The sequence below is a fragment of the Lygodium microphyllum genome, chromosome 23, assembly GCF_053477565.2.
Source record: "Lygodium microphyllum isolate KBCC chromosome 23, Lygodium_microphyllum_v1.1.10, whole genome shotgun sequence".
In the NCBI taxonomy this organism is placed as follows: Eukaryota; Viridiplantae; Streptophyta; class Polypodiopsida; order Schizaeales; family Lygodiaceae; genus Lygodium; species Lygodium microphyllum.
This window is the reverse complement of record NC_141157.1, coordinates 116,565,496-116,588,555: the sequence shown is the minus strand read 5'-3', so window position 1 is coordinate 116,588,555 and position 23,060 is coordinate 116,565,496.

Genomic DNA, 23,060 nt, shown 5'->3' with positions numbered 1-23,060 from the left:
AATTTGTCATTATTGGCTAGTATAGCTCATTTAGTAATATGGTCTCTATTGCATGGTATGTAAGTTTTAGAATATTTTTTATGGTAATGTTTATTTTTCGTAGTGTATTTTCTTTGTCTAAGCTATGATTGTAGGGGTTTCTAGAGTCAGTCAATATCTGGTCTCTCTATTTCTTGAACTTCTTTATGTATTTTGCGATTTCTTTTTTTATTTATTTCTTTATGTATCTTGTGTTTCTTTATTAGAAATTTGCACTTTTACTAACTTACAAGTGTATGTAGGTGTGGCATGCACAACTAGGCTATTGTTTTCCACAATCAATGTAATTTAATATAAATGCAAGTATCTTCATGATGATGGTGATTAAACTTCCAATTCAACTATGACATATGCAAACAAGCATGCAATCACAATTTTCATAACACTACACAATGTGTGAACTGTCTTTTTGATGATCCAACCACTTCTGAGTGATTTTGTAGGCTAATGAAGGTGAGATCCTAGTCTTCTTAGGGTTGTCATCTCTTCAATGTAGTCACTTTTGATAATCTAGTTGGATGAGGTCCAAGGGCTTGACTATCACTATTAGTGCTACCTCCAATCAAGTTATTCTCGCCAAATGACCGAACCCGCCGCGAGAGGTCTCTCCGTTGAGCTCTACTTGGAGCAGGAGGACGCTTGGGTGCCGGGGGGGCTCTGGCCGTAAGTCCCTCGCCTTCTGCGTCCTGCAGAAGAGGCTAACGTGACTTGGGATTGGATCTCGAGGCCCGCATACTAGTCTACGCGCAGAAGCTTGGAATAGTGATCACTATGGATTACTGGATAGCCTTCGAGCGGATTATGGACAAGCCTACGGGCGGAACTCCTTGTATTCAAAGATAAAATGATAAAAGGTTAAAAAAGAACTTGCTTGATATTGTTTTTTCTATGTCATGTGATAAGATTACGTGAAGGAACCAGTGCCTAACAGGACTAATTAAAGAAGTTGATTGTTATATGTCAAATTAATGTGTTAGATAATTACATAACTAAAACAAACCGAGGAAAGTGCGAAGGATGGGCCATAGGTCCGTCCTACGGTTGGGTGGTCTCGGTTAGCCAGGAACTTTTCTCAAAATCTCGAAGAACGGCTGAATGATTGTCAAAGAAAATGAATAAAGAAAGCAATAACCTAGAGTTATGTCTTAACCGATTGTTTTAGGGGAACGGAATGGGACTATGCCTTATGGCAGAGAGGTTGAGCTTTGCATCCCCCTCGTTTCCCATTCTCCTTGAACCAAGTGCATCGTAAATCTGCTTCGGATTTGGCATTTCTGCGTAAGGTAGTACGCTTGGGTCTGATGCTAGTTGCTGTTAGATAATGACCAATCAGGATAACCCTAGTTCCGATCGATCCTAAGTGGGAACGGCCAGGATACTTCCGCTACGTGGCAGACGCGGGAAGACCTAGATCGCAAATCCCGTAACGTTCCATGGGAGTGCCGGGCGGAGCATTCTAGACATCCTTTCCGATGGACTACTAAGATGTGTCCTGGATGATACTAAGAGGACACATTACAGTAGCATTGTGATAGCATAATAGCATATGCCATAAGGGAGGAGGCTAACAAAGGTCTCAATCATCATCACCATCATCATCTATTACAATTGTAGAAGAGATGCAATCCAAGGAGTCAGGCTTGCCATAATCAGCGGAGCACACAAGACACCAATCCGACTCCGTAGAATCATCTCCAATTAGGGCATTGATATAAATGTTAGTAGGGGCAAGTGGTCGAGAGGCAAGGCAGGGAGACAGGGGTTTGAGGATGATGAGGTTGAACGTGGGAAAGGAGATCGCATGGCGACCTAGCCTCCAGAATTAGCTCTGACTATAGTATGGCTTCTCCTCTCCCCTCGTCCTTGATAGCGACCCCTTTTTAAACTCAGCCATGCTGATTATTGTCGTCCTCTCTTTGCAATTTGGAGCATGCGGCTCACAAAAGCTCGGTACTTTTTTCCTTAAAAAAGCTTAAGAAAAGCTTTCAATACCCTGACATTAATAATTACATCAAGAATACTACTCTTAAATAGACCGCCCACTATATACATGCAACCAACTATAAGCATTGTTGGCCTGCACCCAAGCTTCTGTGTTGTCCATGATATTGGAAATATTGATACCGATCCTACTATGTACAGTGAAGACATGAAAGCTTGCAAACGTTCATTGCTAAATTTGCTATAGTTTCTCTCATAAGCTTTTTGTTTATTCTCATAAAAAGATGGAAAGAAGTAGATAAGGAAACTATCCATGGATGCCACTTCACCCGATATGCCATTGCAGTAGCCAAGCATCAAGCCAGCACTTGCAACCATGATGCATGATGTGATAACATAAAATATCACCTTATCAAATAAGACCATGTTGTTTGCCTTCTCCTTTTATTTTCCTTTGCTCCATTTCTTCTTCTTTCTTGTCACCTCCTCTACTTTTTGCAAGCTTATATGGCACTGTCGTACCTTTGTCTTTCATGGGCAACATCACCACGTCCTCTCTCTCTCTCTCTCTCTCTCTCTCTCTCTCTCTCTCTCTGTGTCTCTCTCTCTCTCTCTTGCATAGTAGCTCTATCATCTTACACTACAACAAAAAGGCTCCATAGACGCGCTTGTAGACACAATATTTGAATTGTGAAAAAACAAGTCGGGTGCGTTTATTAACGTGTCTATTTTCGCGTCTACAAAATCACGTCTAAAAGCGTACTTATAGTCAGAACTAGACGCACACTTAGACGCGCCTATAGACGCGCGTATAAATGCGCTACGTAAATATATAATCATATTTATAAAAAAGTGGATATATTCATATTGTGCATCTATACACGCGTGTATCTACGCGGTTTTAGGTGGATATATTCATATTGTGCATCTATACACACGTGTATCTACGCGTCTAAAACCGCGTTTACTCTGAAAGTTTTTGACGAGAATAGATGTGCATTTATCCTGCACTTTAGATGAGTTCTAGTGCTTGTGACGTCATGATCGCAAGCACTACCTGAAAGTAATACATATCAAAAATGAAAACTACAAGCCAAGGGGAGGCATGCATGCATGGGGCTCCTCTATATCTCCTCAGAAGAGGCATCATCATCGCTACCACCACCGATGTCTGTGCCACTGCCATTGCCGCCACTGCTACTACTAGTCCCCCCTTCGCTATCCTCAACTGCATCAGGGTTCGCCTACACAAAGGATTAAAGTATATAAATACCATTACAAACAATAAATCATATTGATCTATACTTTTTATGTAAAAAATAAAACATACCTCTTCTGGTGGTTGAATCCTCATGGCGCGATTACATTGCTCCTCCGTGATGAGTCCCTCCTCGTAGAAATGCTGCCAAGTAGACGGCTAGTTATGACCTCCATGGGAGCCTACCTCTCTAGGAGTAGGCATCCTACCAACGATATGGAACTACAAAACAATTTGAACATACAATGTATTAAAACACACTACATAATGAAGTGAAACAAATTACAAAATTTAATTTAAAAAAAATAATCAAATAGTACTTAGAAACTCAGCCTCCCATGACTCCTTGCCACCCGATCCATAATGCGACGATCCCATGGTTGCCATCTGGATACGTCGCACCTCTGCATACTGGCGACTTGTCATTTTCTCCGTTTCTCTCTTCTTGGCCTCTTTCCACTCCTTGCGGTGGCAATTGGGTGGTTGGCCATATCTAGGGCGCCCCTGCTCTTGTCTCCGCAATGACTCCTTGGCGCACATCATAAGGTGAAACCTCTTGTTATGAAGCGCGTCTCTCACCTTTGACTGTCCCCAATCATCTAAGAATCGTGAATTCTCGGGATTAGGGTACCTTTTATGTACTACCCGCAACACCGCTTGCCACAAATCATTTTTTTGGTACTTGAAAGAAATCATGCAATCTTTGTATGTGGCATGCACGACACTCGTCAAGTAGGCTATCACTTCCCTCCCCTCGAAGTCATGCAAGATACCACCAACATCAGTGATAGAGTAGTACATTTTTGGAGGCTCACCTCTCTCATTTTTTGGTGAGGGTGATCGAGAGCCACAACCTAGGCAACCCCCACAAAGCCCTCGACCTCCTTGTCCTCCCGCACCACTCTCCCTTCTCCCTCGACGTGCACTACCCTCTACCTCACTCGATACACGTGCCTCTGCAGATGTACATGCTTCGATCGATCCATGTACCTCAGCTGATCCCTGTGTAGGGAAAGATGTGATATGTGTCCCAGACATCACACTGAAAACCTCATCTGCAATGGGAGGGCGACCAAGATAATTGGTCATCTCCCCTATGAATTGCTCCTTGTTGAATGGGGTGCTGGAGGATCCAGGATTCCACATCTACAAAAGAAAAATCCTATTACCTTGTGTAGATAAAACATATTATATACAACGTCTTTACTTGCGTCTCTGTGCGCGACTATACCTACGTCTCTGTAGGCGTCTCTCAGCGCATGTATCCTCGTGTGTACACTGCAGAGCACATACGCCCTCACACGCGCTCAAAGACGCGCCCCCAGAGAAACATTTTTCACGTCTATATTTGCGTCTACACTGAGATCTAGACGCGCTATCAGGTGCGCTTGGTCGGATGATTTTAGCAAACGACCGCCATTATTGATTTACAAAATGCAATACATAATGGAATCACAAATCCTAAATACACAGACAGATGAGAGAGAGAAAGAGAGAAACAAAGAGAGAGAGAGAGAGAGAGAGAGAGAGAGAGAGAGAGAGACTCACCTTGGGTGTTTGGTATGGCGGGTGGTGGCGCTTCTTCCTCTCCTTGGTAAGTTACCCTCCCTTGATGCTTGCTTCCTTGCTTACTGCTTCTTCTTGTTCTCCTCTCTCTTGTTCTCTCTTTCTTCCTCTCCTTGGCTTTCCTTTTTCCCTTCTTGTGTGTTTAAAATTAAAGAAGAGGCGAGTCATGAGGAGGTGAGGCATGAAAAGACTAGGTGAGGCATGAAGAGACTGCATGTCGGCTAAACTCAAGCTTCAGAACCGCAAAAAACGTAGGAAAGGAAAGGCGTCGTTTGAAAAGAAATGATTTAAGTATGATTTGAATTTTGACGTGTGCGCCTATTTTTGCGTGTATAAGCGTGTCTATTTGCGCGGATATATAGACGCAAAAGTCACGTCTATTTACACGCACGTTTAAACGCGTCTATAGACGCTGTGATAGACGCACCCGACTTTGCGCGTCTAACATGCGCATCGTTTCTATTGTAGTGTTATGAACTTTTGACATTCATATTTTAAAGATAAGAGAAGGGCTTTTCGTTTTCACAAAATCCAGCTAGACAATCATAGCCTTTTAAATGGAATTTCCTGTGTATGTATAATTTTCTTTACTTCTTTTTTTGACCTATCAAAACACCACTTGGACATTTAGTTGTGCAAGCACTTTGGAAAGTTGATTGACCACTGAAGACATTAGCTCCAAGATTCATGTGAATGTAGCATATGTGAGAAGCCTTTTTTACTAAAGATTGATCAATGACATGTTTGAGTGTAGCCCCTTCTAGCCATGGTCTTTCAATAGCCTCAAAAGACTCTTGGAGGTACATCACAATGTTTGTCTTTTCCAATAAGTTTGACAAATTGAGCATCATGAGTGTGTTAAAGGCTTCTGAAGGAGTGTAGTCCTTGGAAATGTCATGAGATTTAGTTTATAAATCCTTCCTAATGTTGTCCTTGTATGAGTGACCACAAATAACATCTCTTTCTTTCTCCTATAGTCCAATCTTTTTCCCAATAGGAGAATAGTTGATATCAACAATGTCCATACTGTGATTACTTGTCCTTGATACTTCAACTTTTCTCGTTCATAAGCTCCAATATCGTGTACAACCCTTGGAGTCTTCCTAATGAACATTCTCTTCATATGAACTAGTTTTTCCATGTAATGTGCCCTAACAAAAATATGCTTTGGAATAGAACTTCATGCTCATCCACTCATGATTCGAGATCAAATGCAATGTCGAATCCATGATATGTAACCAATCAAACGATGTTCACACAAAAATTATGAATGCACTAAAGAGAATGCGCTTGTGCCTCATGCAAAATGAAAACAAAAAGACACACACAACAAAACACAAATTCCTCATGACACTGACTTATAATGAGATCAAATTCTTGGCAAAAACTTCGCTCTCAAGTTTGCAGTGGTAGACACGCAGCGTCACGACAACATGAGGCCGATGTGGCGGTAGATGATCACGGCCATACATTGAGTCAAAATACACATCAAAATTGTTGATGATGACACTCATACATTGAGTCAAAACACGCATTGAAGCGTAGGAAAGGAAACAACCACTTTATCTTGTTTAAGCTCTTAGGATTAAGTCATTTGAACTTATCTTTAAAGACTTATGAGTTTTGGCATTTCCCATATTCTTCAAAGCCCTAAAAGTGTATAAGAAGGTTGTATAAGGCTATCAGTAGGCCCATCATATGACATTGTAAACTCATTGAGATAAGGGGAGTCTTAACTCTTGTTCTAGTGCAACTCAATGATTGTGGGCTTGTCTACATTTAGATTCCTAGAACCTAGAGCAAGAGTGTCAAAGAGCGCCAAGTGCTACGAGAGTAGAAGTTTGAGTTCATGAAAGAAATCCAAAGGTTAGTTGTAGATATTCTCAATGTTCATGGCGTAGCATTGTTGTGAAGGCCCATTCAATGCTTTCCCCATATCATGATGATGGACATCATGAAAGTGACATGTAAAACACATCTAGTTAATAATGAACTTAATAATATTGAAACTTAGGTTTTGAGACCTAAGAAACAATGTCATGAATTGAGATAAACTTTAGCAAGTCAAGCTTGTTTATAGAACTTTTACTCCTCTCTTTCTCTGTGGCGCCACATCACTTCTAATGAGATTCTAAGGGAGGGACCTCATTCCATTGAGAGATCCACAGTGATTTCATCTTGAAAACCACCATATAGGATCATACGCCCTAGTTGCGCATTACACATAGATGCAGTCAGAGTTGCATCCTCACGTGCGCGCATGGATTCATGTCACAAGCTCAGGAACAGCGTTTACCAATCTGAGTTGCGCAAGATCGCCCTTTCACGTGCGTGTGCAGCGTTTACCACTCTGAGTAGCGCAAGATCGCCCTTTCACGTAAGTATGCAGCGTGCGTGTTCTAAAAGTAGAACTAAGTAGGTAGGTGACTGCATGAGATATAGACATAGGCATAGAAATGTTCTACGTATATATGCCTTGCCGAATGCAAGGAACAAAGACGAGCTGAGTGGCAAATGATCGCTTTATCACTACTCAAATGATCTGTAACAATATGAAGCTGCAGCAGCTAATCCTGCAGAATTAATAGACTGTAATGCTAGCCAATGCTATAATGTATCAATTATGCCATGAGTTTTATGAACTGGAAGTAATATCTGCAGCGACGTTGAAGTACTGCCACAGCCTCGGGTCATCTAACGCTTCCAGTACTTCAAGCAGGTGCCGACCAGCGTTCAAGAGCGGGGCCGGCGCAGCGGACGATATCATAATCGGTGGAAAGTCAGCTGCGATTAATTCTGATTCTTGGATCTGTTGGAGTTCTTGTAGGAGAGTGATCCGCTGATCATGCTCTGAGGGCGACATATTATTATTATTTCTTGTAGGAGAGTGATCCGCTCGATTCCGCTGATCATGCTCTGAGGGCGACATATTATTATTATTATTATTGCGCAGCTCTTCCAGGTCTAGTTCGTGGTCCCGTCCCGAATCCCGATATCAACATAACTGCATTGTAACTGGACAAAATACACCAAGGGATTAGCAGCAGCTTATCCTGGAGGGATAGCACATTGTCATTTTGGAGAGTATCACATATAATTCGATATTTAGGAGCTGGAATTAGTATCTACGTTGTTGAAGGACTGCCAACTTAGCAATGCTGCTGCAGTGGAGACCTGCAGAGTGGGCACGAGGGCCGTCGTAGCATCCATTCGTACAGGCAGCCTCCGCAGAAGCTGTGTCGGCAAGGAGTTACCTCGCAATCGTCTTTGGATACACCGCTCAAGCAGATAGCACACATTACATTCTCGACGTTACCGTCGTCATCAATCGACGCTGAGCTCTCCATGGACTGGGATTCTGTAGGGTTGCGCGCTGGAGTACTGTACTGGACTGAGGACTTATTATTTATTTTTAAAGAAGGTCCGGACTCGCCTCCTTTTCCTTTGCTTTCCTCGTCAGCTTAATTTATGTGCACGACTTGTGGTGGCTGTGGCCGCCCCATCACTCATAGTTCTAAGCCGACCCTAATTTACTAACCGGATATACCATTTTCTAAGCTGAATTAATTGCTGGGATAACAAGTCACGTGGGCATCTACATTATAGACACGTACTTGTCTTCACTTACAATGAGCGTTTTACCAGGTTTTCTCACTAATAGCATTATAGAGAATCCAACTTAATATAGTCATGTTACAACCCCATACTTTTGCAGCATGCATTTATTGCATCATACAAAATACCAAGTGAGTAGGAGTAGTCTAGATGTTTCAATATCATGAGTAACATTATGAGAGAGTTTAACTATGTGACACATAAGCCACCATATAGCCCAAGGCCCCAATGGTAACCCGATGCTCGCAATCTGCAAAACTAAAGGCAAAGCACAAACATTCGTCTAGTTTTGCCAAGCATTTAAAGAAATTTGGAACCGCCATTTTTGTGGTAGCCATATGTAACATTCAAATCACCCTTAACTTACATCATACATATAGACACACCGTTTAGGATTGGAGCATTCAAAACTGGTCAGAGGATGTACTCTTGCAATCCTAACTTACAAACACTATTTCCCTTTGTTTATAAATCAGCATATGCACCTTGGGATTAGAAGTGAAAGGGACACAACATCTTCTACAAATTGTGACACTTACAGAATTGTCATTTATAGTGATATTTGTGATTTCTTATCACCCTTGGATTCAGTAGAATGTGGTATTACACATTATGGGACCACTTTACCTTGTGCTAGAATTTAGAACTTTGCATGAACATAGGATCTAATGGTATTATTTCCCTTCAACTTATTCTTATTTTTACCAAAATCTATATTGGCTCTTGGCTTCCTTTTCTTATTTCCTACTATCATCATCATCTTGGTCACATGATTCATTCTTGGCATAGCCTAGTGCAGAATTATTGTCATCCTCAAAAGTGGCATCATTGGAGTTGGAATCAGTGCCTAGTAAAAGGGCCTTCATTCCTCCTACTCCCAAAGTTAAAAACTAACATTTTCAAAAACCAACTTGAACTAGAGTACATTGTTAGGTTAGAGTTGCACAGTTGCTAGTCGAGTAGTGGCAACGCTATGTGGAAATTTAGTAAGATACGAGTCATTGTATGCTATCTGATTGCCTAACCTTATCCTCAAGGTATTTTACACTAAGCAAATGATTTTTCACCTTATGCATCCCACTCTCTTGAATTTTTATTGCCAAAGGCATCAAAGTTTGGTAGGTTTTCTTTGCCGCATGTAATTGATAAGCTACATGATTGTCTTGTTATCTCATACCCACAACTTGTTGGTGAAAATTCTTCCAATTGAAAAGGATACTCTATAATGTTGAGAAATAGACAAATGGTGTATAGTTGTCCTGAAAACAACCCAAATTCTATAAAGCATTGTACTTGACTATCGCTTTCATATGGAATGAATACAATGTCATGATGCTTTGTACTTTCATTTTAGTGTCTTGTTATTGTCAATCTTACACAAGATTGTGTTTATGAGTCCAATCTTCCATCTTGGAACCTTATTCACTTATGTAACATTTTTCCCTACGTGTCCATGTCATTACAAGTTTGGTCTTCATCTTTCATTCACCATAGCTTGTGTCATGCTCTAGATCCACATATTTTAACATGGTATCAAAGCATATCTGAGCATGGCACAACTCCACTTTTCTCTCATCTAGCTCAGCTTGAGTTCAGTTCAATTCAGGACAAGTCCAAGACCTCATCTCCCACTCCTCTTCCACTTAACCTTGTGGCAACCACAATAGCTCACAATACCCTGCCTACTTGAAGCTCTCATATCTCTCTCTACCCGCCAAATTTTACCGAGCTTCCTTCTGGAGAAGGTTCCATTGCTACTGAAGCTTCTTTGTATCACTTGAAACATCAGGATTGCCCTTACACAAGCTCAGCATTACCAATTTTCTCAGGCTCTCTCCGATGTCTGCCATAGCCCAGATCTATACCTACCTCTAATTGAGCTTCTTGATCTCCACCTACAAAGCATAAATTCACCTGCTATCTTCTAAAGAGTTGTTTCTTGATTGAAGGTGCTTCCTCCCATCACATTAGAAGCCAACACTATGCTCTATAGGACCACGCATTGTCAAAAAACATGAAATAGGTGCAAAAATCATAGGCAGCGAATCAACCTCATACAACGACCAGTGCGCCATGCAATCATACTCAATGACCTCGTCTGCTCGAAGCTGAAGCATTTGATCGCGCCCAAGTAAATCTAATAGAGCAGCCTAACGATGTCCAAGACAGCTCCTGGTCTGCCATGTCTCTTAATATTACCATCTGATCTAGAGACATGCGCATGAAGATATCTTGGAACTCCTCATCGCTCATCCCTCGACTCATCTTGATGATCTAAGTATCCACAAAGGTTGCCTGCATAGATAAAAAATGATGTTAGTATAATCAATTTAAATAATATAAAGCACGATAATATAAATCTTTTAAAAATGATCTTACTTAAAATGCATATCTTATGTACCCTTATAAGTGATTAGTCAACAAATTGAGTAAGTGGATGCTCCAAGTATGAAATATCCTATGGTCCCATATCAATCTCCTGACACAACTCGGCACAAACTGGAAGGTTGATAGATATGTCACCACAAAAGGATGAGTCCACCTCGTTCTCAAAGAATTATTGGACTCCTGTATTTCCATCATTGTTACCCGATGTTGGCTCCTCTACATGCTCCAAGCTTTCGGTGGCTTCCACTCCTTGCAATATCGACCCCTCTATTTGCATATTGTCCTCGTTTATGCTCGAAACATCGCTTTGATCATATACTCTCACACTTCAGGGAGCTGAAGGGATAACATACCACCATCGAGGTTGTCGGGGGTTTGGATAGAAGATTGCATGTTCACAAACGCATACAAGAGAGATTAAACTATTGTGACATGTACCATGTCGTAATACAATTAATAAACAAATGAGTTCTTTTACTTGTTCACAATAGATGGGCAATACAAAGGTGTCACGCAAATCCGTCTATTTTCTTTCAGAATCTATTTCGAGAAATCCAGATGGACCTCGTCGAATTGTTACTCTAGCTCCTTCAAGTACCACTTTGAACCACTGCACATCGAATAGTATCATGGAGAAGCTACGCTAATCCACCGTAATAATACTTTGCAAGTTCTCAAAATACTCCATCTCATCTATAATCATATTTGGATCCATTGCTCATCATCGGCTCTCTTGCTCGAACCTTGCCATGATACCACAATCTATTGTGGAGCGCATTTTGTCAATATGCTCCACACAAAAATGTTGTCCGCGTGACCACGCTGCACTATATATTTTGTACTATACATTGAAACACTCAAATTAGTTGTGGTATATAAAATATAGATACAACAAATCCTAAACATGTCATCCCCTTTGGACTACATACCCTCGAGAATTCCCACTACTGGATTGAGACCTCAACCCCTTTGCGAGATACTATGGTCAAAGCTCCATGCAACCATCGTGTTGACATAAACTGCAGCGTCTCCTCCATGCCCTTGGGATATCGAATTGGTCCATGCTGTGTACTATGTCAAAATTCAGATCGCACTTCCTCTCAATCTTGCATAGCTTGCTGGTACCTGGCAAGCCACGTCTCCATAGAGGCATGGTGCAACATACAAAAGCGATTAACTTTCTCCTCCATTGTAGCATTCATTTTTTTTTCTACCCCATTTCCAACCATCACATCTCCGGTCATTCTATCATCAACTTTCAACGACCATAGCATATTGTTTTTTGGATCCACCGTTGGTAATCATTGTGAAATATGCACTAGCGTCTCAAACACCAACCAACCTTCAGCCATGCTATCTTGTGGCTGAGCTCATTGTCGCACAAAGCCTTTCAAGGTTTTCATAAAGTATTCCAAGAAGAACATCCATCGTGTATGGACAGGTCCAACAATCTCCACTTCATCTACAAGATGCACAAGAAGGTGGATTTGTATCGTGAGCATACTGGTAGATAGGTATTTTTCAAAGAGATATATGTCTCCACTACTCCCCACCTCGCGGTCTCAATAGAGAACATCTTAATCTCCTTCTATGAGATCTATTGCATTAAAGTTGACAACCTATAAATGGCCACACGTATTCCTAAAGTAAGGCATCTTGCGATAGCGATCCGTAGTACCAACTATCACAAATGAGAAAGCATTATGAATAATGACTACACTTGAAATAGCAAAATGTGCACGTCACTTACAATCCATTCGTAGTATAAACCTGACATATCTTATGCCAATCATGAAATTTTAGCCCTCAAATTTTATCATCTTTAGAAAACGCAGACAGTAGAGAATGCATCATACCCATCGGAGTGTAGATAGACTTGACTATTTGCTTCACAATGCGCTCTTCTTTAGTGAAGAAAACCCAAGGAGCGCGAGATAGCTGCACATGACCATTAGCACTCGATTGCGGCCAAAGTGCCTCCATCTTGCCTACCTTCTTCAAATCCATTTGTGCCTCTATAGTTTCTCTCTTTCTTGTGATATGGCCCCATAGCTAGCTGCCCACGTTCTTGAAAATATGCATGGGATCCAACAAGTGGTTGATTTGTAAGTGAATCCAATATGGCAACTTGTAAAAAACTGAGAACCATCGCATTCCATTTGGATGTGACTCCGCGTGGACCATTTTCAGCTTGTACCAGCTTGCGGCATTCATATGTTGTCAAGCATTTTTTTGAAAATTGAAATCCCGTAGTCAAATTGTAGATAGGTTTGATTTTTGCTAGCTTAGTTGTTTGTGTGATAGTTTGTTTTGTTATTTCATAGTTGGATTTATTGTGTTTGTTTAACCTAGTTTTTATTTCTATCATTTTGTTTGATTTGTTGAGTGTAAAACTTGATAGCCTTGGTCGAGATTGGTATTTTTTTGAATAGGATAAAGTTGGAGTTTGCTAATAGCTACAAAACATTGTGGAGCTAGGTATGTTTTTTTGTCGAAATTTTTGCACATCACAGGGATAATAGGTTCACAACCACTTTACGTTGCACTTGTCGAGATTTTTACACATCACAGGGATAATGGGTTCACAAGCACTTTCATGCCATGGGGTTGGGATTATTCATGCTTTGCACCATCATTGAGCACTTGTATGGCATGAGGTCTGCTACAGCTATATGTAGTAAATCTTAGATACACGCGCACATGAGAGAGCACCTGTCATTGAGCACGCATATTTCTTACACGCATGATATTTGGGATGCTCATCACAAAGTTAAGAACCTCCGGTTGAGTATGTAAGGAGATTGGGTGAGTTAGAGGGTCGTGAAGGACGCCACCAATTGTGAGATGGGTTGTTCTATTATGGTCAATCTTGAGGACCATCATTTTCTAGAGTGATTGTGAGATTTTGGATGGGTGGAGTGGAGTATATCATATCTTTTTTATGAGAGTTGAGAGGTGAGAATAATGAATTTTAAATTAATCAAGCAATTTTGTTTGCATCTTGCATGACGCACGATCACATCTAGATAGGCTAGGTAGGATTCTTCAATGCATACATTATTTTGTGTATATCATGGATTGATTGATTACATATCATAGATCAATTGCATGTTTTCTCAAATTATGTATGGTTCTGCATGGAGTTCTATTCCAAAGCATATTTTTGTTAGGGCACACTGCATAAAAGAAACATGTTCATATCCAAAGAATATTTATTTTGAAGACTCAAGGATCAAAAGGAAAGGTCGTACGTTTTACATCGTCGACGAATATTTCTTGAAGAAAAAAAGGACATGTGTGATGAAGTGTGTGCAATTACAAGAACAATAGGCCAAGGAAGGGAATAAGTCATCCAAGATAAAAGATGTAGAAAAATGATGCAATTTAGGAATATCGGATTTTTGCTTATTTTTTATGGATTTTCATAATTTTTTCCACTCTAACTTGTCGAACAAATGTGTTCTGATTGTTTTGAGTACCCGAACAACTATATTCGGAGTTCGAATGATGAAGTTATGATCCAAACAAGTTGCAAACAGGCATTAACCAGAAAAAACGAAAATAGTGAAAAGCAGTAGAAAAGCAAAAGCCAAGCGCTGAAAGCAAAAAGCCTAATGTGTGTGAGTGTGGATAGAAAACTATATAAGGAGAGGAGATTGAAGAGTTAAGGACCTTCCCCCTTGATTATAATTGTATTTTGTGAGAGAGGAGAGTAGAGGATCGCATGCTAGAGTGAGCTCTTGTCATGCCAATTTGGAAGTTGGAGCTTTTGGGTGTCAAAGCGCCGAGTATTGGCTCATGGTTGTTAAGGTACGAGAATATATTTCTCTTGGTTTGTTTTCGAATTATTTGTATTTCCATTGTGTGGTGGTGTGATGCTGTACCCGCATACGGGTTTTAAATTTTTTGTGAGCTATAAGAGGCATTGTTTTTAGTCTTGTTTTGTGGTGTTTTATCAAATATCAGAATTTTTCAAATTGAGTTGTGCATTTGACAAAGTCAATTACCCCAACCAGCACTCCTTAACATCTCGTTATCGGGTTGTGAGTGAGGCTTGCTCTCGATCACCACTCGTGTAACAACGTGTTGGAGGTCATCCAAGAAAACCTTCCCTGAGTTCATGACCCTCTGACAAGAAAGCGGTGTATCCTTGATATACCATCTTCTTCATGGTTCGTGACCTTCGGGAGTCTAACTGTGGCCCGCACAATGGGCATGCATGATAACTTGAGGTAAGGAGACCTGTCCCAACACCTCTATCCCGTGAATACAAATTTGAACGAGCTATGATAGATATTACCAATGAGAACAGAAGCCTATTTACCTGAGCACTCTTCGAATCCCCGAAAGTCATGCATCGTCCACATGAGAATGGCTCAAATATTGGCGGACCGTTGAGCATCACGCTTACTCATATCTTGCACGGTGACCCCCTCCTCCCATAAAATCTTAAGCTCATATTGGGGACGAGTAAGTTAAGGATGAGATGTCCTTTCTTCGTAGAAAGCCATGGAGGGATATTGTAGTTGACAAGGACTATAGGCCACACACTGTAAGAAGTTAAGCACAGACTAAATGGGTTTACGCCATCCATTGCAAGATTGAGCCAAAGATTCCTTGGCTCTTGGGTAAAGCGTGGGAAGGTAGAGTCAATGTGGCTCCATGCGTGTGAATCCACTGATATTTGTTGAACTCCATCTGTGGACCTATTCTGCGCATGCCACGTTGTCAAGCTCAACATGCCGAATGTACAAAACATGTGGTTTATACAGGGGATAAGCGAAAAGAGTCTAAGAACTTTTTGAGGGATAGTTTTTCCTTGCAAGTCCTATCGATACCTATGAGAACCACATTTTGGACATGTCTCCATAGTCTCATATTCTCCTCGAAATAGTATGCAATCATTGATACATGCATGGATGTTGTTGTAGTCCATGCCAAGCTGTCGTAAAACATATCGTGCATCATCATGAGACTTAGACATGGTATTTACAGGTGGTAATATATGATACTTTAGTAATCTGAAAAAAAATCATAAGACACCTTGAAAAAGCACTAATGTTTTTAATGATAGTGCCGAAATGAAATCAACCAAGCGTACGTACAAGGTATCTGAACAACTCGTCACACTCACATCGCTTCACCCGTATTTTACTTGCACACTTAGGAGTGCAAGCACTATCTTGAAGCTAGATACTTGACACCCATAATATAATGGTATGGATGCTTCCTCTCTAAGCAGATCAAAAGTCTCGATATCCATGGGAATCAATGTATCGATCATTGCCTCCATCTCAGGCTCCAAGATTGTAGATAAGTCTGGAAGGTTATCTCTCTCCTCTGGTATTGACGGTATAGATTGGGTAGTACCTTTCAAGTAGTGGATTGGCTCAGGAACTCCATCCCATCGCATGTCCACGAACTATTCTAATTGGTCGCAAAGGGTACACTCCTCCTTGGGACGAGAGATCGCCTCCCTAGATAGAAAGTTTTCCAACCACACCCAATCTTTTTGTATATGGTATTCAATTAGCTTGCGAGTACAATGCATGATTGATATTAACTTTTCTTACCATTTACTGAAAATCCAAAATCACCTGATCAATTATCTCAAATTGAAACTTGTCAAAGCGTCTTGCGTGTTCTATAGATAATCGATGTTTTTATCTATTTGCCAGCTTGCATTGAGAGCAAGGACATGGGACACACTGATTAAGATACGCCTCGCGATCTTGAACATGAAGACCTTCATCTTTTCCATTTTGTCTACCTTACGACAAATAATTTGTTTTTATTATCATTCTTTTTTTCTTTCTTAAATTGTTTGAGAAAGGATTTCTTCTCTTGTAACTTAGCAAAAATCAACATATGTAAAGTCTCCACCTACTCACCCACAAATTGACATATGTCGGAGTTTTTCCCATCTCGTGGTGTTGCACCGGACCTCACCACCACTCTCTCTTTGTTTTTTATCCATTTATTATCTCCACTTCTTCCATCTCTCTCTCTTTTTCTCTTTCTTTATTATGTTGTATGTTTATACCCTCTCTCTCGTTCCTTCTTCTTTTATCTTTTCCTCCCCCTCTCTCATTTTCTTTAACAAAACATATATCTCTCTCTACTACAACAAAAACAAAAACAACTATTACTATTACTACCACTACTACAACAACAACAAAAAATAAGAAAACTAGACAACAATAAAGAAGAAAATAAAAAAAACCATTACTACTACAAAAACAACAACAACAACAAACAAGAAAATCACTAGTACTACTACAACCACAACTATGATGACTACGACTATGACCATGACCACAACAACTATGACCACAACCATGACTATGAATACGACTACCACTACGACGACCAGAACTATGATGATGACCACGACTACCACTACCACTACCACTATCACTACCATATAATAAAAAAGAAAAGAAGAAGAAAAAAAAAACAACAACAACAACTACTACTACAACAATAAACAAGGAAAGAAGAAAAGAAGAAAAAACTACTACTACTATTACTACAACAACAACAGAAAACAAGAAAACTAAACAACAATAAACAAGAAAAGAAAAAAAAATCTTCTACTACTACTACTACTACAAAAAAGAACACAACAACCTCTCCCTCCTTCTCTCTCTCCCTCCCTCTCCCTCTCCCTCTCTTTCTCTCTTTCCCTATTATGTTTAATGTTTTTTCTCTTATCTCCTCTCCCTCTCTCATTTCCTCTCCCTTCCTCAGCTCTCCCTCTCTCATTTCCTTTTCTCTCTTCCTCTCCCTCTCTGATTTCCTCTCCCGCCCTCACCCTCTCCCTCTCTTTCTCTCTTTCCCTATTATGTTTAATATTTTTTCTCTTATCTCCTCTCCCTCTCTCATTTCCTTTTCTCTCTTCCTCTCTAATGTTTCTTCTCTCTTCCTCTCCCTCTCTCATTTTCTCTCCCTCCCTCACCCTCACCCTCTCTTTCTCTCTTTCCTTATTATGTTTAATGTTTGTTATGTCTCCTCTCCCTCTCTCATTTCCTTTTCTCTCTTCCTCTCCCTCTCTCATTTCCTCTCCCTCCCTCACCCTCTCCCTCTCTTTCTCTCTTTCCCTATTATGTTTAATGTTTATCTCTCTTTGCTCTCACTCCCTTTCCCTCTCTCTCTCCCTCTCTTTCTTTATTTCCCTATTATGTTTCATTTTTTTCTCCCTTCCTCTCCCTCTCTCATTTCCTCTCCCTCCCTCTCCCTTTCTCTATTATGTTTAATGTTTTTTCTCTCTTCCTCTCCCTCCCTCTCCCTCTCCCTCTCTTTCTCTCTTTCCCTAGTATGTTTAATTTTTCCCTCTTTTCCTCTCCCTCCCTCTCTCATTTCCTCTTGCTCCATCTCCCTTTTCCTCTCCCTCTCTCATTTCCTCTCCCTCCCTCTCACTCTCCCTCTCTCATTTCCTCTCTCTCCCTCTCTTTCTCTCTCATTTTCTCTCCCTCTCTCAATATACATGAATTTTAACAAAAATAAGTAAAAGAGAGAGAAAAAACAAAAGCAAAGCAAGAAGGAACAATGTACTCACCGTAAAGGCTCAAAGAAGGGTTTGGCAACTGCTCTTCGCGACAATAGCTCATGTTCACCGTCCGTACATCTCCTTCTCTTTTTTCCGAACGGCGGTGGCGGCGGCGAGAACCTTTCTTTCTCCCTCTTTCTCTCCATCTCCCTCTCAAATGCAAGATGTTTTCTCTCCCTTTCTCTCTCTCTTTCGTATATGCACGCAAAATAACGAGCTCGAGTTTCAGCTCACGTGTTTTTCGTCTGAGTACCGTTGCTACTTGCATCGCTATTAGCGTTGTATAATAGCGACGCCGCTATTTTGCGTCGAAAACTGCCGTCGCTATACCTCCTAGTAGTAAAGGAAAAAACTAATACAATAAGGTTTATGGGATACTTAAGAGAACTTTTCATAAAATTCCTTTATGTTTATACATTCTACTTGCCCTATCAAGATGAGAATGCATTCTATTGCCAAGCGTCCAAATTGCAAAGTTCAAGTAGTTGACCTATACAAGAACCAAAAGTTTTAAATGATCCTTGAGATTTTTATGTGATTTGTGATGGTATAATCAGGTTTGTCTTTTGTGAGTTCTTTTTCGTCATCTAATGTATACCATCAAATCAATCTCTTTGATTTTGGCCTTCCTACTTTATCATAGTGGGTTTAAGCTTGATATGGATATCATGAAGGAGGGAGAGATGTTTATTCCTTCACTACCATTCAAAACACACCCTATTGCACCCTATGATGAAAGCATGAGGTGGTTCAAGCACAAGCATTATGAGCGGAGACCTCTTTCTTAATCCTAGAATGTGTAGCTAGAATATCACACGTAAATAGATTAGATCTAGAATGAGATAAGATGGACATTTACCAATTCATGTGGTACTTATTGATTCATGTGATATCTAATCAATCATTTCACCTATGTCTGATATAGGCTTTCATACATATGTATTGATTCATGTGTTATCTACTCAATTTTGTGTCCTATCTCCAACACAAAGTGCTTATAATCTAGCTATGAGCCCTTTACACTCTTTATTCATCTCTTGGGGCATTAAAAGAGGAAGAAAAGTCAATGGATGGATTAAAAAACTCTCAATACATCCTAGTTTTCTCATTCTAGCTAAATATTCAAAATTAATAAAATGGAAATCTAATAATCTTCATGTATAAGCAAATAGTTTTCCTTTGAGTACATAGCCACTTCTCAATGTATCTCTTCACTATAAGAGAAACAAAGATGGAAGGAGAAGATAGCCACAAAGGGAAAATAGAGAAAAGGAGATATCTCTCTTAATCTAGAAACCCCTACAATCATAGCTTAGACAAAGAGAATACACTATGAAAAATGGACATTATCATTAAAAATATTCTAAAGCTTATATAGCATTTAATAGAGACCATATCACTAAATGAGCCTTACTAGCCAATAATGAAAAATTAGGCAACAAGCTTCTTAGCACCTACCATAGGACACATCGAACATATGACATTTTTGGAGCACGAGAGGTGTCTTTTTTAGAAGCCACCACTTGCCTAAACTAATTACTTATTAAGACCGTAGTCATACAAGAGGGGGTAGAGAGAAACAAAGAGAGGGGGAGAGAGGGAGAAAGAAAACATAAGGAGGTGGAGAGAAACAAAGAGAGGGGTAACAAAGAAAGAGTGAGAGAGAGAAAGAAAGAGAAATGGGAGAGAACACAGAACAAAGAGCACATAGAAAGGGGGAGAATCAAAGAAATGGGGAGAAAACCAAGATGACAATTGAGATTTCTTTTTTTGAGTTACAAGAGAAGAAATCCCTTCTCAAATAAATTCAGAAAGAAAAAGAGAATGAGAACAAAAACAAATAGTTTGTTGTAATGTAGACAAAATAGAAAACGATCAAGGTCCTAATGTTCAAGATCGTGAAGTGTATCTTAATCAGCATGTCCCGTGTCCTTGCTCTCAATGCAAGGTGGCAATCAGATGAAAGTGTCACTTGTCTATAGAAAATGTATGATGCTTCTACGAGTTTCAATTGGAGATCATTGATCAAGCGATCTCAGACATTCAGAAAACGGTAAGAAAAGTGTGCATCGATCATGCATTATATTCACAAACTAATTCAATATCATATACAACAACATTGGATGTGACTGTTAAATTTATACACGGAGGTGATATCTCATCCCAAGAAGGAGTGCACCTGTTGCGGCTAGTTAGAAGAGTTTGTGGGCATGCAATGGATGGAGTGCTTGAGTCAATCCACTACTTGGAAGGCACTATCCAGTCTATACCGTCAATACCCGAGGAGACATGTAGCCTTTGAGAATTTCCTACAACCTTGAAACACCTGAGATGGAGTGGGAATTCTCGATGGGATGTGGCTCAAAGGTGACCACATATTTTATAAGCTATTATATCTAGATTTTATATGTGATAACTAATTAACCGTTTCAATGTACATTACAAAATATATAGTACGACATGGTTGCTTGGATAAATTTTTTGAGTGGAGTGTATCGAAAAAATGTGCTCCACAATGGATTCTGGTGTCATGAAAAAGTTCAAGCAAGAGAGACGACAGTGATCCACCGATCCAAACACCATTATAGAAGAGATGGAGTATTTTGGGAACTTGTAAAGTATTATCAGGATGGATTACCATAGCTTCTCAATGATCCTATTCGATGTGCAGTGGTTCAAAGTGGTACTGGAAGGAGCCAGGGAAACTATTCAACGAGGTCCATCTAGATTTCTTGAAATAGATTCCAAAAAAATATGGATGGATTTACACAACACATTTGTATTTCTGGCCCATTGTGAAAAAGTGCATGAACTCATGTTTTTTAAACTTTAATTACAATATGGTATACATCAGAAATGTTAAATCTCTCTGGTATGTGATTTTGAATAGGTAATTTTCTATCCAAACCCCCGATAACATCATTGGTGATATGTTATACCTTCAGCTCCCCGAAGTGGGAGAGTATATGATGAAAGTAATGTTCAACGTAGATGAGAATAATATCTAGATAGAGGTGTCGATATTCAAAGGGGTAGACCCCGCCCAAAGCTTGGAGCATGTAGAGGAGGCAAAATCGGGTAACAATGACACAAGCTATGGTGGATGAAAGATGAATACCAAACTCATAATGACATGGACAAGTAGAGACAAAGTGTAACACAAGTGAATTAGGTTTCAAGATAGAAGCTTGGACTCATAAACACAATCTTGTGTAGGATTGACAATGAAAAGACACTTAACTAAAAATACAAAGCATCATGACATTGTATTCATTTCATATAAAAGTGATAGTCAAGTACAATGCTTTAAAAAGTTTTGATTGTTCCACTTTCCTCATTGAGCATATGGGATTCATGAAAACTCTTCCTAGAGCATACATCATTTGTCTATTTCTCAATAACCCCCCTCAAATAATGAGTCTCTACCCTTGCTAGCTTTTTCCCCCCTTGCATGTGTACATGGACGAGGAGACTAGCTCTTTGGAAACCTAGTCAAGTTAAGGCTTGAAACTTTATATCTTGATAGGGTTTTTACATCCACTATGGGAACCAAATTCCTTAGAACAATATGTCAGAGTTGTTGATGGTAGAAAAAGTATCTTTTTCTTTTTCTTCATTCACGAATTGACATTGGTGATGGTAATTCTACATATGTTGTGCTTTGTTTTTTTGAAAACACTAACTGGCCATATGGCCAAGCCATATGGCCAGTCTTACGAAAATAATGACATTGCATTTGACTTCTGTTTTCAGTGTTGAATCCCCAGCCTCTTCCTTTGGGTCCAATAGCTCTTTGGTATATAGAAGATTTTCCCATGAGATGGTTTCTTTTACATCTTTGCTTTTAAATTTACTTTCTCCATCAAGCAGTGAGTGTTCTATATCATTGAGTGAGAGAGTGGAAACATTACTTAGAGTGGACACAAGGTTCTCATATGGATCCTTGTTTATATTTGCAAGTAGTATGGCTATTGCTTCATCTTCATCAATATTATTTTTAAGAGTTGCAAGCTAGGTTTTTAGGCTCTTGAACTTGTTAATGTATGTGGTCATAGAAGCATTGTCTTTGATATCTAGTTTATAAAGATGCATCAGTGTAGTACATCATCACTTAGTCCCTAAGCAATGACGCATAGTGCCTTGTTATTCATTTTTTTCCATTCTTTGGTTTTGAGATAGTCTTGTTCAACGAACCCTTCTTCATTGTCCTTCCCCTTGCTATGTGCATCATCTTCAAACATGTCCCACAAGTCCTTTCGCATCAGGTGATACATGGTCTTCTCCTTCCATGCATGAAATCCTTCACCATTAAATTTAGCTATTTGCTTAAGCTGTGCCATGTTACTAAACTTCAGTTAACTAGCAAAAGGTTTTATTTTGTGGTATTAAGAGACACAAGAGAATCATTGTCAAACTTATACTAGTTGAGTATAATGGATATTATTGGTACTTGATCAGATTTCTCTTACAAACTTCATGGATAACTTTTGAGCTTCCTTCGGCACTTCCAAAATAGTAATGAACTTTAGACAATATAGCTCAGTGATTAAAATCATTGTTGATGACTTGAGTGACGAGAAGAAACTGTGAAGAATGTCAAATTTTGAAGCTTTGGCTATGGCTTCCTGGATTAGGGTCTAGACGCAAGTCTGGTTTTTTTCTGATTTCATGAGCTACAGTGGATCATTTCCAAAAGTTTTTTTA